Source organism: Peromyscus californicus, unplaced genomic scaffold (assembly GCF_007827085.1).
Source record: "Peromyscus californicus insignis strain IS unplaced genomic scaffold, ASM782708v3 Scaffold_4__1_contigs__length_199733344, whole genome shotgun sequence".
Lineage (NCBI taxonomy): Eukaryota > Metazoa > Chordata > Mammalia > Rodentia > Cricetidae > Peromyscus > Peromyscus californicus.
Window position 1 is genome coordinate 541,481 of NW_026294562.1, and position 16,535 is coordinate 558,015.

A 16,535-nucleotide genomic window follows, 5' to 3' on the forward strand; every position below is an offset into this window, starting at 1 on the left:
GGCTCTTTTCATTCAGTCCACTGTGAGATTTGTTCATGTTGTTGCTTGAAACTATTGTTTATTCCTTTTTATTGCCAAGTGATGGTTCCTTGCAGTGATATATCATATTTTATCTATTCTCCTGTTGACAGGCAATTGGTGTTTCTGGTTTAGGAATACTAGGAATAAGGCTGCTGTGGTGATTGTTGAATAAATCTTCTTGTAGAGTATTTTTATTTCTCTAAGGAATGGAATTTTTGGGTTGGTGGGTAAGGGTGTACTTGGTAAGAAATTGCCAAGGAGTCTCTCAAAGTCATTTTATTTTACAGTTTCTTCCAGCAGCATAGGAGGGTAAAGTTGTTTTATATCCTCTATTATGGATATTTTTAATTTTAGCCATTTTAGTGGGCATTTTGCTGGTATATATTGCAATTTTCATTTGCATTTCCCAGTTGACTGTTGACTAATCTCATGGAGTCCTTCTGTGTGCTTATTGCCTATTCATATTTTTACATCCTGATTTGCCCACTGTAAAAATGGATTGCTTATATTTTAAAAAACTCTATCCACTTCTGATGTAGAGTACAAAGAGTTTTCACAAGCATGCATGTGTATGACCTCTACCAAAAGCAAGACACAAGCATGTCCATTCTCTCAAGAATTCCTTCAGATGCCTTTTACAGCTAACCTTCATCCTTCCTTTCTATCCCTGTGTCTAACTAGCCACAAATCTGCCTTTACTGTTAGCCTTGTAGGGTTTCAAAAGAAAATAATTATACTGTGTATATAATTAGTTTTCACTCAGCATTTGTGTTTTCGAGTTTTATCCACATAAGAGTTGTATCAGGGGCTGGAGAGATAGCTCATTTAGTTAAGCACTTATTGTGCCAGCATTAGGATTTGATGGGTCTGCAGTACCCTTATAAAAACTGGGCATGGTGGTGTGCATCTGCAACCTTAGTGCTGGGGGCTCGGGAGACAAGCTAATCCCTGGAGCACGCTTGCCTATCAGTGTAGCCAAATCAGTGACCTCTATATTTTGTATTTGTCTCAAAAAATAAGAAAAGCAATAGAGGAAAAACACCTGATATCAACCTCTGGCCTCCACATGCTTACACATAGACACACACACACACTCACACAGATACATAAACCACACACACAGTTGTATCAGTAATACTTCTCTTTTTCTTTTTATTGTGTCTATGAGTGTGTAGGCATGTGGGAGCATGTACACATGCCATGGTGTACTTATGGAGGTTAGAAGTCAATTTTGTGGAGTCAATTCTCTCTGTCCACCTTTATGTGAATTCTGGGGATCAAACTGAGGTGGTCAGGCTTATGTGGTAAGGGCCTTTACCTTCTGAGCCACTTTACTGGCTCTGCCTTTTGCTTTTTTTTTTTTTAGTTGAATAACATTTCTTTGTATAAATACACTCATAATTTGTATATCTATTTGTGAGCTGGTTAATAGTACATCAACACAGAGTGTTTTAGTTTGGGATTATTATGAATAAAGTGTCTGGGAACATCTATGCACTTTCACTTCATTTGTATAAAAACTTCATTTGTATAAAAAAATATAGGACCTATGTTACTAGGTGTATGTTTAACTTTACATGAAGCCTTTATATTTCTTAAAGTGATTGTACTGTTTTATGTTCCTACCATTAATGGATAAGAGTCCTAATTGTTCCATATTATCACCAAAACAGTGTTATAAATCATTTTAACTTTATTTTTTAAAAAAGTTAAATCTTATTTATTTTATGTGTATGAGTATATTGCCTGCATGTGTATCTGTGTACCACATATGTACCTGGTGTCTGAGGAGCTCTGGAGAGGGCATTAGATCCCCTGGAACTGGAGATATAGTTAGTTGTGAGCCATCATATGGATCCTGGGAACTGAACCTGGGGCCTCTGCAAGAGCAACAAATGTTCTTTATTACTGAGCCATCTCTTCAACCCCAATAATTTTTAATTTTATCCATTTTAATACAGATTCTGTGGTTCCTGAGCATGGCTTTTGCTTGCCTTTCCCCATGAGAACAATGCTGAGCATATTTTCATGTGCATATTTGCATCCCCAACATAAAATATCTGTTCAAATCTTTTATTTTTTCTTTAAAAATAGTTATCTTCTCTGTAGCTGGAGTTTTCTCCAGTCCTGCCTGGCCCACAGTCAGGACAAATCTCTCTCACCCGCCAGTCCCACAGCCGCTCAGACCCAACTGAGTAAACACAGAGACTTATATTGCTTCCAAACTGTATGGCCACAGCAGGCTTCTTGTTATCTAGTTCTTATATCTTAAATTAACCCATTTCTATTAATCTATAAGTTACCACGTGGCTCATGGCTTACCGATATCTTAACATCTTCTCATGGCGGTGGCTGGCAGCATCTCTCTGCCTCAGCCTTCCCCTTCCCAGAATTCTCTTCTCTGCTTGTCCTGCCTATACTTCCTGCCTGGCTACTGGCCAATCACATTTTATTTATACAGAGCAATATCCACAACACTTCTGCTTGAGTTACAAATTCTTTTTTATATTCTAGATACAAGTCTTAAAAAACATTTTTGTTGTTGTTGCCTTGGCTGGACTGTAACTCCATGTAGATTAGGCTAGTGTTGAACTCACAGAGATCTGCCTCTGCCTTCCAAGTTCTGGGAGATTAAAGGTATAGATACAAATCTTTTATCAGCTGTGTATTCTCTCTATATTTTCTTCTAGTCCATGACTTGCTTAAGAATATTTTCCAAAGGAGTGAAAAGTTTTAATTTTGATGAAATGCAAGTTATTAACTAGCTAACTTTCTTTTTTTCTTTTGGGTCAGGGTCTTATGTAGCCCAGGCTAGCTCTGAACTCACTATATAACTGAGCATGAACTTGCACTTATAGTTCTCCTGCCTCCACCTTCTACATGCTGAGATTAGGAGATTAGAAGTATGTACCATTATATCTGGTTTATGTCTGGGGCTTGAACCCATGACTTTACATGTGCCGGCCAAGCACTGTACCAACCGAGCTGTTTTCCTAGACCCATCGAGTTCGGGTTTTTTTTTTTTTTGTGGTTTATGCTTTTGTGTCTTCTTTTGGATTAAACAAATGTATTTTATAATTTTAAATATGTTTTATGTGGTTTTCAGTCACATCTCTTAATACTTTGGTGTTGTATTCTTGAAGGATCAACTATGTATCTATACTTTGTCATAGTATTAGATTCATGAACAAAACTTTTCTCCATCTTTTGTGCTATTGCTATAGTTACTATTATGCACCCAACCATATACAGATGTTCCTCTAGTTGTGATGGGGTTATAGCTTGATCAACCCATCATAAGTCAAGAAGATTGTAAATAAAAATGCCTTTTATTCACCTTACCAAATATCACAGCTTAGCCTCACTTGCTTTAAATGTGTTCAGAACGCTTCCATTAGCCTATGGTTGGGGGGCTGGAGAGATGGCTCAGCGATTAAGAGCACTGGCTGCTCTTCCAGAAGTTCTGACTTCAATTCCCAGAAACCACATGGCCACTCACAACCATCTATAATGGGATCTGATGTCCTCTTCTGGCATGCAGGTGTACATGCAGACAAAGTACTCATACCTAAAATATATATAAGAAAAAAAAACACCCCAAAACCATCCAACATGAAGTCTATCTTATAATAAAGTATTGATTAGCTTGTGCAATTAATGAGTCCAGTATTGAGTACCATATAGATATGCTTTTCTACCATTACAAAATTGAAAAACTATTAAATGGGAACCATCTATATTGTTACTATTTTCAGTTCTAGAATTTCTATTTAATTCTTCAAGCCTATATTTAGGTAGAAATAAGCTATTTATCCAGCCATCATTATCAGTCTTGACCTATAAGATATTTAACATATTTATAATGCTGATTTTAATTTCTTACCCATTAATTTCTAATGATTAGGTCACCTGGGGATCTGCTTCTTTTGATTGTTTCTGACTTTCCTCACTTTTTGTTCATGTTCTTATTCTTTGCATGCTTCACTGTATTTAACTATGGAGACTGATGCATAATGTTTATTTTGTTTACTTTTCAGAGTGCATACATCTGTCTTGCAGCTGACCATTGAGATTCTTCCTATAGTGTGACTTCACTGCAGTCTTTCTTGGGTGCAATTTATCTGTGATGATTCCATCCCAAACTTGTGTCTCCTTCATTTGGTCATTGGTATTGGAGTTGGGGGGGATTGGATTATAGTTTACTTTGCATTTCCCAGTCCATCTGCCTTGAAGTTGGGTAGAGCTGGGTAATTAGTCTGCACACTTGCTCTTAAATTCTCACTTCATGAATTGGCAACATGAAGAGAGTTAGTTGGTCTGAGTAGTTTATTTTTACCTGTGGGATTCTTCCAGATCTCATGCATCCTGCCAGCCCACACCATTTCTGGTAGTTCTGTATTTCTTCAGTTTGGCTAATCTGGAGCCCTGTTTCCTGGAATTCTCTTTCCTGTGCTTCTGGGCCAGTTTAGGCCACAAGAGACATTGTTCATAAATCTTGAACAATAGAAGTAGAGTTGCAGGTAGATTGTTTTCTGAAGGTCAGTGAGGTGCCAGGAATACTAGCTGGTGGGCAGCAGCTGACCCTAGTTCCCTTGGCTCCTCTGCAGTACCTTCTATCTTTTCCAAGCTGCAGGTCAACATCATGTTGTTTTCCCCCTTCTTGTCCTACACAGGCCAAGGGTGACAACTTTTTCTGTAGCTCATCATCAAATTTAGAAGACTGGCATATGTGAGTTCCAGTGTTCCCCTACCACTTTGTAATGAGAGTTCCCTTTTTTCTCCTTTCTCATCTTCTCCCTCTTTCTCCTCCTCCTCCTCCTCCTCCTCCTCCTCCTCCTCCTCTTCCTTCTGTTTTCAGAAAGGGGTCTCTTGTGGTTCAGGCTGGCCTTTAACTCACTATGCAGCAGCTGAGGGTTCTCTTGAATCTCTGATCCTCTTGCTTCTTCCTCCTCTTGCATACTGGGATTACAGCAGTGTGTCATTATGACATGTTTGTGAGTCTTGAGGACGAAGGCAGTCTTCCTGCATGCCAGCTAGGTGCTCTATCAGCTGAGCCATATTCACAGTCCTTCACTGTGCTTTCACAGTGTCCCTGTGCCTCTCAGTTCACCCTTGTCATTCTTGTTCTTTTTTTTTTTTCCGTTTTTAGTTTCCTTTCTGACTGATCCCTAGTGGCTTCAAGCCTCACTAGTTACACAGGCAATGACAGTGTTGATCATTCAACTGGATCACTAAACTGTTATGCCAAAGTCATGAAAATATCCTTGGTCCTGAACCCTGGGAATTAACTGTGTATCTCTGATGGACGTTGATGGATACACAGTCTAAGTCTAGGTTGGTTCTGCCTCATCCCTGAAGGCTCTCTCCCTGAATTCCACACCCTTCATTCCTAGACCAGTTCCCCACCATTTTTTAGGTACAGAAGCTACCATGGTCCTCTGCTCACCTGTAAAGGGCTTGCTTCCTTCCAGAATCCATTTTATTACAACTTTCTTACATCCTTTACTGTTTTCAAGACCCATACAATTGTATGATTTTTATTTTGTCCAGGTTTTTCTTGTTATTACCACAGGATCAAAAGTCTTTTCAGGGATTGGCAAGGTGGCCCAGATGGTAAAGGAACCTGCCACCAAGGCTAAAGATCTGAGTTTGATCCCCAGGACTCACATGATGGAAGGAGAGAACTGATTTCCCCTAGGTTGTTCTCTGACCTCCACATGAGTACCATGTCACATGTGCATACACATACATACACAAACAAACAAATGTAATAAAAAATGCCTTTTAATCCTCTCATCTCCCAAACCCTAGCAAAAATCAGGGGAAATGTCCTAAATGGATATGTGACTATCTTGTCTTGCTTCCTTTCTGAGACTGGAAGATCATTGGAGACTCAGAGACCTGCTTGTGACCATGTTTCGCACAGCAGAGGGGAGAATGGAAGGCACAGGGCAAGGCTAGAGAAGCCCTAGAAAGAGAATCCCCAGAGCTTTGATATTTAAGCCTCTGACAATTGTATTTTTCTGATTCAAGCAGCCACATCTGTTTCTAGCAGACATGGTAGTTGGCTGGGGTTTTGCAACACTATTGGCGATGGCGTAGTGAAAGAAGATAGAAGAAGACAGAGGCTCTGGGAATGGGGTGGGGGAGTAATAATATTGTTTTGAGAGGTCGTAGAACTTTTATGACATGGGGCCTAGCTGGCTGATATAGGTATGTAGGAGTGGGACTTGAGGGTTCTAGACCAGCTCCACTTCTAGACCAGGCTTCCTGCCCCCAGGTGTGAGCAAGTAGCCTCATGCCCCACCCCTCATCCCAGGAGCTGGTTATTCTGCATGCCTTTCTCATTGTTTCCACTCAAACTGTGAGCCACAATAAAATCCTTCCTCCCTTATTTCGGTCAGGTATTCTGTCATAGTGTTGGCAGAAGCAGCTAACATGGGAAGCCTCTCTTTTGTGACTTCCTTTTGAAGTATGCAGCAGTTTCTTTCCAAGGAAATTTTAAGGACTTGTACTTGGGTTTCTTTAGATGCAGCCCTGTGCTGACACAGGCCTTGAAATAGGTCCATTTTATTTAGGTTCTAGCAAATATTGGAATGAACCTGAGGCTTGGGGATGGCTTGGTTAGTAAGACTCAACACTTCTTGTCTTAGTGTGCCTCAAGGGAGCAGTGGCCACACAGTCTTATGCTCCCAAATTATCTAGTCTAGAAGGGTCTGGGGCTAGTGCTAGTCAGCATTTCCCTGTGTCAGTTGAAGGCAATAATTACCCACTTCCTGTACTATGGTGAGATTTCCCTCCTGAGCTTCATGGTCTTCCTGGGGACTTATTACCTCTTCTCAGGCTGGCTGGGAGCTGACGGTCAACAGACTCTCTCTTACCTAAGTTTGTTTCCCAGTTGGGAATTCAGCCTTGTGAAGTTGGTGAATCCTAATTTATTTTTTCATCATTTCTAGGATCTTCACTGAATGGGCAAACTGGAAAGGAAACACTGTCTGCAATCTAGAAGTGAAAACTGAGACCAATGGAGGAAAGGGGACTCAATCAAAAGCAAGTAACCATAAAGTGCCTCTCTGGCCCTGAGCCCTATGTTTCAGAACTTGTGGTCCAGGTCCTTCTCACTCCTAACTCCAGATACACAGGGAAATGAGAAGAACCCAGATGAAAGGAAGCCAGAAAGATGACTTTTACCTGGCTTCTCTCTAACATTCTGGTGCTGTGGGATGGTCTGTATGTCAAATGTGTTGCTGATTGGTCAATGAATAAATCACTGATTGGCAGTGGCCAGGCAGGAAGTATAGGCGGGACTAACAGGAAAATTGAGAGAACAGGAAGCTGGAGAGGGAGACACTGCGAGCCGCCATCAGGATAAGGAAGATGTAAAGTACCGGTAAGCCACAAGCCACGTGGCAAGGTATAGATTAATAGAAATGGATTAATTTAAGCTGTAAGAACAGTTAGCAAGAAGCCTGCCACGGCCATACAGTTTGAAACCAATATATAAGTCTCTGTGTTTATTTGATCGGGTTTAAGCGGCTTGGGACTGGCGGGTGAGAGAGATTTGTCCTGACTGTGGGCCAGGCAGGAAAACTCTAGCAACATTCTGGAGTCCTGTCTTCGATCCCTTTGTGGGCTTTTCCTCTCCATGACAGGAGCAGAGAGCTAGAATACTGTTATACCAGTAAATTCATCCCTGTCCACAAAGTCAAGCTCCACAACCCAAGTCCTGGGGTTTTCTCCTACATACTGATGGCCAAAGGTAGAACAGATGATGCAGGATCAAGTCATGGATGGCTTTGTCTAATTCAGTGGTTCTCGTTGGAGGGAGGGGATGATTTTGTACACATTTAGCAATGTATGGAGCTGTTACTAGTTTTCATGACTTAGGAGAGTATGGGGAGATGCTTCTGGAATCCAGTATAGAGACCAGGGATAGTATTAAATACCCTTAAGTACATAGGGCATTTATCCATGACTTAGAATTATACAGCCGCAACTGGTAATGTCCTCCTAAACTAATTGTGATCAACGCAATGGGAGCTTCACTAAGCCTGTTGTACCTTGGTACACACCAAGCCCACAGTCTCAGTACCAGCCACTTAATGAAGAGCTCATATTCATGTATCTGGGATTCCATGGAGAGATTCCCTTGGCTGGATTCTGGCCCAGTTGGCTGCATTCTAGCTGGGTTCACCTCTGCTTGAGAGTGTGAGAAAATCAACAGAAGCTCACAGGTTTTGATGTCTGACATTGGCAAGCTCCTTCTAATTATTTGTCCATTTTTGCTAATATCTACTTTGAATGTGTTTACTTAACATGTTTTGTTTCCCTTCTAAAATAAAACATATTTAATGTTTGATCAACAATACCCAATTCTCCCACCATGTACCATCTTCAAAATTTCTTACACATCTTAAAAAGACTATGGTGATATTCTTAGCTCATGATCAGTCTCCCTGCCAACCAGCACTGGCAAGTTAATCAACCTCCGAGCTCTGCCCTCCTCACATACAGAATGGAGCTAATGATTCCTGTGTTGTAACATGGTAGATATTGCTTAAGACAGGGCATGCAAGTGTACTTAGTGGAGAGTCCCTTATAATTGGCTGGGTTTTCCTTTAAATGTATTTGGGATTTTGTTTTAATCAGATAGGGTAAGATGACAAATACAAAAGGAACTTGAAAGAAGAACATATTGCAGTTCCCAAGAGGACAGAGATGCTAAACCACCCAAGGCCACAGGAGGAAGCACCTAGGTTAGTAAGAAAGCAAAAGGTGCAAGGCCAGAGTTAGTCCTCACTGGGGTATTTATGAGGAGGGATAGGCAAGGAAAGTCAAGTTTGAGTAAATTTACATAACACTGGGGGCTCTAGGATAAAAGGTGGTGTCTAGTTGCTGAGTGCCTGGCTCAGGGCTGACCTCAGGCATGAGGAGTGCTGCCTTAGAGGTGATTAGGTATATGTGCTTTGGGTTGGTTGGTTTGTGTATGAAGGATGTTGTGCTGGTTGTTTTTTTATCAACTTGATACAAACCTAGACATATCTGGTGTAGTAGTTTGAGTGAAAATGGCCCTATAGGCTCATAGGGACTGGCACTATTGGGAAGTATGGCCTTGTTGGAGGAAGTGTGTTACTTGGGGGCAGGTTTTAGGTCCCAGATGCCAGGCCAGTGGCTCAATCTCTTTCTGCTGCCTGTTCATCCAATTGTAGAACTCTCAGTTCCTTCTCCAGCACAATGTCTGCCCACATACCTCCATGCTTCCTGCCATGATAATAGACTAAACCTCTGAACTGTGAGCCAGGCCCAATAAATGTTTCCCTTTATAAAAGTTGCCATAGTCATGGTGTCTCTTCACAGCAATAAAACCCTAACTAAGACATCTGGTAAGAGGGACTGTTAACTGAGAAAATGCCTTCATAGGATTGGCCTACATGCATTTTGATTGATGTTGGAGAGCCCAACTTACTGTGGGTGGTGCCACCCCTAGGGATGTGGTCCTGTATGGTATAAGAAAGCGGTCTTAGCCAGGTGGTGGCAGCACACACCTTTAATCACAGCACTCAGGAGGCAGAGGCAGGCAGATTTCTGTGAGTTTGAGGCCAGCCTGGTCTATGGAACAAGTTCCAGGACAGCCAGAGCTGCACAGAGAAACCATATCTTGAAAAACAAAACAAAAAAACTACCACCACCACCAGCACCAGCACCACCACCAGCACCAGCACCAGCACCAGCAGCATCAAACAACAACAGCAACAGCAACAACAACAAAAAAGAAAGCAATCTGAGCAAGCCAGGAAACAGCACTCCTCCATGGCCTCTTCATCGGTTCTTCTGCATCAGAACCTCCAGGTTCCTGCCTTGAGTTCCTGCTCTGACATCCCTGGATAATGGACTCCAAGCTATAAGCTGAAATAAATCCCTTTCTCCCCATGTTGCTTTTGGTCATGTGTTTTATCGTTGTTATTTATTTGGGGTGCAAGAGAAACCATGAGGTACAACAGAACCCACTGCAAGAGTTTTTTTAGGGGAGGGTAAAGAGACGGTGTGCAATATGCCTACTAGAAGCTACCAGTGTAGAAGAAGGGGTGAGGGAATGGGTGGAATCTGCTTTTGTGGGTCCCCCTGAGCATGAGCATATGGACTTAGGTAGCTATGCCACGCATGCACATGGATTATGTGATCATGCTGCTGGAAGATTACGAGATCACTCGGCGCTTGTGTTACATAGCACGTAAGGCCCTGGGATGACTAACCATTCCACCTGACTGATGCACAGCGCATGCGTGGCCATGTAGCTAAGGAGTGGCTAGGGATTCTAACAATCATAGCAGTAGAAACCCTAACTACGATGTTTTTAGGCCAGTCTTAACTATCTCTAGGAATCTTTCCCTCAAAGGGACAGGCTCTCTGGCATCAGCAAAACCCCAGGATGTTAAAACTTAATAAAACACAGCGGATAAAAAAGGTGGCGTACATGGTTGGTACGAATGGCCTAGGGTCATTAACACCATTGTCCCTTGCCAGCTGAAGTGAATGTGGTGACTTTTAATGGGCTGACTGCTCCTTTGTGTTTCTCCTGGAAGCCTTCTCCCTCTGCCTGCCTTTCTTTTACACCGCAGTCTTCAATACTCAAACTTCTATCACCCTGAGCACTGGTGTTCACAGAGAGGTGAGAAAGATCACAGATTTCTGCTCTCCAAAGCCCCGGGACTGCTGTGTATTTCTATTTCATGCTGGTAGAATGAAGCTAATTTCACCTTCTCAGCTGCTCTGGTTCCAAGTGAGCAGCCAGAAGCAGCATGCAGCAGTGCAGGAACCTGCTGCTGTAGTTAGAAATCAATTGAGAGTGCACAGCTTCCCGAGTAAAGCTGCCCTTGGTGCAGGAGGAAGGGAAGGAGGGGCTGGGGACCAGACTCCCTTGCAAGTGGCCTCCATGCTGGGCCTGTGCTTCCCAAGGCTGGCTCTCAGCACCACAGAACAGTCTTCTGTGAATTTGGAGGCCTCTTGGGATTGAATTCAATAAAGGTCAATAATGCCAGCTGACAGCCATTTGAGGAAGCCTGGGTGAGTGGAGGATGGAGAGGAAGGAATTATTTTTTCTTTGGAGATTATTAGAATACTCAAGGTGCTGGGAAAGAGTGCTGCAGCCACTGGGAATTTTTTAAAGCTGCAATTAACAAATAGGTCTACTTGAATAGGAAAAGGTGAGGAATGGTTATAATCCTAGCACTAGGGATGCTGAAGCAGGAGGACCACAAATTTGAGGCCAACCTGAGCTATAGTAAGTTCAAGGCTAGTAAGGAGTACATAGAAAGACCCTGTCTAAAAACAAACAAACAAACAAACAAAAAATAACAATGACAATGAAGTCATGTTATTGCCTGAGTGGATGTCCATGGGGGCAATGGACTTCAGGACTGTGTGACGCTGAACTTGATGAAGTCATCAAAGACATCTGTTTTTCCTCCTCCGGGTGTGTGTGTGTGTGTGTGTGTGTGTGTGTGTGTGTGTGTGTGTGTGTTCATAAATATGCAGGTGTATGTGCATGAACATTTGTGAGGGCCAGTTGTTGATATCAGGTGTCTTCCTCAATTGCTCTCTATCTTTTTTGAGACAGGATCTTTCACTGAATCTGGAGTTAGCCCATTCTATTAGACTGGCTGGCCAGGGAGCCTCAGGGATCCACCTGTTTTTTACTTCCTTGTACAGGGATTGCAGTATACTGCTGCACACAGAATTATTACTATTTTTCACATCAAAACTTAATTTTTATTTAATTAACTCCTTAATATAGGAACCTGTTAGAACTGGTTTAAGGAACATCTGAAAAATTAAACTTATTATATATAGATATTCACTCTAGTACAGAAATGTTAATTTAAGCCTGGCATGATGGTGTTTAACTGTCATTCCAGCAGTTGGGAGGTAGAGACAAGAGAATTACAAGTTCGAGGCCAGCCTCAGCTACATAGTGAACACTAGGCCAACATGGACTGCTGTGGTGATATTGTGTTCCCCAATATATTGTGTACCCTAATAAACTTATCTGGGGTCAGAGAACAGAAGAGCCACTAGATATAGAAGCCAGAAAATGGTGGCACACATGCCTTTAATCCTAGCATTCTGAAGGCAGAGATCCATCTGGATCTCTGTGAGTTCAAAGCCACACTGGAAACAGCCAGGCATGGTGACACACACGTTTAATCCCAGAAAGTGATGGCAGGAAGCAGAAAGGTATATAAAGCATGAGGACCAAGAACTAGAGTCCGGTTAAGCTTTTAGGCTTTTGAGCAGCAGTTCAGCTGAGATCCATTCCGATGAGGACATAGAGGCTTCCAGTCTGAGGAAACAGGATCAGCTGAGGAATTGACAAGGTAAGGTTAGCTGTGGCCTGTTCTATCTCTGTCTCTGATCTTTCAGTGTTCACCCCAATACCTGGCTCCGGGTTTGTTTTTATTAATAAGACCTTTTAACTATTCGTGCTACAGGCTGCATAGTGAGATCCTGTCCCAAAAGATCAAGAAAAAGGCTCACGAATAAGCTGCAATCTTTGGGGTTTCATTCCAGGTTGGGAAAGATCAGGTTTGATCAAGGAAGAGCCCTGAAAATCCTAACTACAGACATGGGAAAATAAACCTACATGTGAAGTATATTTTACCTGCTCAAACATAAAACAAAAAATTATCTTTGACTAGCTTGTGTACAATACATAATTTATATTAATACAGATACGTATGTTACCTTTAAAAGTTTATATATTTTCAGAACAAGAGGAGCAGACACCAATAAAAAACAGATGGCCCAGATGATCCAACATTTCAATACACCTCTGTCACAGTTTCCTCCGAGTTCTGCATCCAAAACAGTTTCAGTGCTGCTCATTGAGAAGGATCAGTCGTACAAAATACCCTAGTCAGGACTTGACCATAATTCTAAATTTTCTCAGTGTCCCAATAAGATTACCAGTGCCCCCAATCAACAGGAAGTTATAGCTAGAGTTTTCCTGCCTGGCCCACAGTCAGGACAAATCTCTCTCACCTGCCAGTCCCACAGCCACTCAGACCCAACCAAGTAAACACAGAGACTTATATTGCTTACAAACTGTATGGCTGTAGCAGGCTTCTTGCTAACTGTTCTTACAGCTTAAATTAATCCATTTCTATAAATCTATACCTTGCCACTTGGCTTGTGGCTTACCGGCATCTTCACATGCTGTTTGTCATCGTGGCGGCTGGCAGTGTCTCTCTGACTCAGCCTTCCACTTCCCAGCTTTATTCTCCTTCTTGTCCCGCCTATACTTCCTGCCTGGCCACTGGCCAATCAGTGATTTATTTATTGACCAATCAGCAACACACTTGACATACAGACCATTCCACAGCAGGAAGTAATCTAGAAAACTATGCCCAAATTCCCAAAATATTGTTTATGAATGTCTGTTTTTATTTAAGGGGGATTTGTTATAAATTGTTAATGGTCATAGTCAATCTCTTTCTAAAGAAGAAGGGGGGATATGATATAGAAATGGGGAAAGGGTAGATTATTGGATCTACTTTAATACAAAAAGCAACTGTTAATCTCAAAATATTTTACATTGGTATGGATTTTGGTTTATTGATACAAATTTAAAGTTTTGTTATATGTGTATTTCTACTCTTGTTTAAGATATTATGTTTATGCAACTCATTTAAAATTGTAGTGTATAATTAAGTAATACAGATTAATAGTCATTTATAATAGTCAAACTTATAGTCATGTTAGTTAGGTTTTCTAGGTATATAAAGATATTTCAGATAAGCAATCTTCAAATACTTCAAAGACCTATAGAACATGGCATTTAAAATGTTTTAAGAGCTTAGAATTTTCTGGACAGCGAGACATGTCTGCTTCTGGCAGCACCAATGACTTCAAAGAGGGTCATGGGCATATCCTTATTCCTTATGGAGTTTGCTTTCCATGTGGCAAGGCTAGCCATTTGGGCAAGAAGCTGCTCTTGCCTGGACTACTTGACAGTATGTTGCATAAACTGGACATGCAGGACCCATAGGAAAATGACTGCTGAACTTTGCCAACACAAGGTGGGATGGTCCTTCAGGGTTCCTGCTTCACAGAAGAAACTGCCAGATATTCTGCAGGACAGAGGAAAGTGACTGATGAACTTTGCCAATATAAGGCAGGACAGTCCTTCAAATTTCCTACTTCACTGAAAAGTCTTCCAGATACTCTAAGCCTATAGGCTGAAGATGGATGCCCCAATGTTACAGAAGAACTTTGGGTGACTGTCCAGGCAGCCAGATGTCTCTGTCGTTCTAGAGTTTTGGAAATTGCTTGCAATGCACTTCCTGTTTACTCAGATAATATTATCCTTCTGGGGTCTTTGATGGACTTGAAGACTAGATAGTTGTTATAATTTTCCTTATGATAAAAGGTAAATTAGATTTGAAACTTGAGACTCACAAAGATAGGATAGATGATAGAGTATTTTCTCTAGTTTTGCCAAATATAAATAAACCGGATGATGTACCTGTAATTCTTACTTGGTAACTGTTTTTGTTGTATATAATTTTATTGTGTTAAGGTTAAAACCTTCCTTTTTAATTAGACAGAAAGGGGGAAATGGTGTGGATTATGCTCATTGTTAATAATAAAGCTGACTGGCCTATAGCTGGGCAGGAAGAGATTGAGTGCAAGAGCCAGACACAGAGGAAGCAAGATGAGAATGTTGTGCTGAGAAAAGGTGCCAAGCCATGTGGCTAAACATAGATAAGAATTATGAGTTAATTTAAGTGTATGAGCTAGGTAGTAAAAAGCCTGAGCTACTGGCTGAACATTTATAAGTAATATTAAGCTTCTGAGTGATTATTCAGGAACTGGCAGGTGGGGGAGATTCTTTGGAAATTTCACATCATGCACCCCAATCCCACTCACCTCCAAGTCCCTCCACATCTGCCCCTCACCCCTGCAGAATGCCCCCCCCAGATTAATTAAAAACAAAACAAGAAAAAAAACACCACTTTACTTCTCTGTCTTTCCAACACCTCTTTGTTTATCCTAGTGGTATCTGGAGCTGCAGTGTGTCACAAAGTATACCCTTTCGTCCAATCAGCCCACCTGGAAAATGTTCATTGCAGTGGGTCATTGGTCTGGTTCAAGGCCTCTGGCACACCATCATCACTGGATCCTTACCAAAACTCCTCTTGGATATTTTGCTGTTGCCTCAAGTTATGGAGATCCTGTGGGTATCTTTCTGAAGGACCAGTCCCTTCATACACTCCAGCAGGTCGCAGATGGGGTAGATGTTAGGGTGGTCCAACCCAAGGTCCAGGATGTGGTCTGGGTGGTAGCTGAGCTAGTCAAGTCTGGGCCACTGGGACTGTCCCCTCTGGTGAGGAGTAGAGTCAGCTCTCTTAGGCCATGCTATCTGGGCCAACTTTCCCACACCAATCGTGAGCAGTTGGGCCATCTCTCCCTAGTGCAGAGACCAGCTCTCCTGCTGCAGCGTCTGCTGAGGGGCAGGACCAACTATCACAGGGCCAGTGAGGGGCAAGTCTGCCTCAGATTTCAACATGCATGGTCCTATTACCCTCTGTGGTAACATGGGCTGTGGACATCTTCACAGACCCAGCTGCAGCAAGAACACAGACCCAGACATGGACCATGGCAGCAGCCTGGGCCTGCCTGGACAATACCACATGGGGCAGCACAGGCCACCCAGATTGGCATGGCCCCAGTGGGGGCACAGCCCTCAGACACCATAATGGCCATAGGTTGCGGCCTAACTCCTGGCATCTGTATGGCCTTTGGTGGCACCATAGGCCATGGACATCAACATAGAACTGTGGTGATGTATTGTGTACCCTAATAAAATTTGCCTGAAGAGCAGGGAACAGAACAAGCCATCAGATTAAGCATAGATGCCAGGCGGTGGTGGCACACACCCTTAATCCTAGCACTCCAGAGGCAGAGATCTGTCTGGATCTCTGTGAGTTCAAAGCCACCCTGGACTACATGAGATTGACTCAGTCTAGGAGAGAAATAGAGCCAGGCAGTGGTGGTATACACCTTTAATCCCAGCACTTGTGATTTCATGTCTTTGCTCCCAGTACTTGGGAGGCACATGTGCCTTTAATCCCAGCATTAAGAAGGAAGTGATATGGCTGGGTGGAGAAAGGTATATAAAGGCACCAGGAGACAGGAACTAGAAGCTTTTTGGCTGAAGCCTTTTCGGCAGAAGCCCTTTTCAGCTGAAGCCTTTTTCGGCTGAAGCTTTTCAGCTAGAATCCTTTAGGCTGAGGACTCAGAGACATTCGGTGAGAGGATTTGTGGAGTTGATGAGGTGAGAAGTAGCTGTGGCTTGTTCTTTTGTCTCTCTGATCTTTCAGCATTTACCTCAATATCTGGCTCCTTTTTTTTTTTTTAAATTAAAAGACCAATTTAGATTTCATACAACATAGAACCTGGTTGTGATAGGACCAGAGACCCAGACATGGTCCTTGGTGGCAGCCTGGGCTTAGATG

The 16,535-nt window shown here is 42.3% G+C and overlaps 1 long non-coding RNA gene across 4 annotated transcripts in view; it reads left to right on the top strand.

The window, feature by feature from the left end:
• The window catches only part of LOC128095227 (uncharacterized), a 101,915-nt gene extending 85,710 nt beyond the window's left edge, over positions 1–16,205 (top strand). For all 4 annotated transcript variants that reach the window (XR_008213189.1, XR_008213190.1, XR_008213188.1 and 1 more), the window contains one exon: positions 6,978–16,205. This is a non-coding gene — a long non-coding RNA (uncharacterized LOC128095227). The remainder of the gene's footprint in view (positions 1–6,977) is intronic.
• The last annotated feature ends 330 nt before the right edge of the window (positions 16,206–16,535 follow it).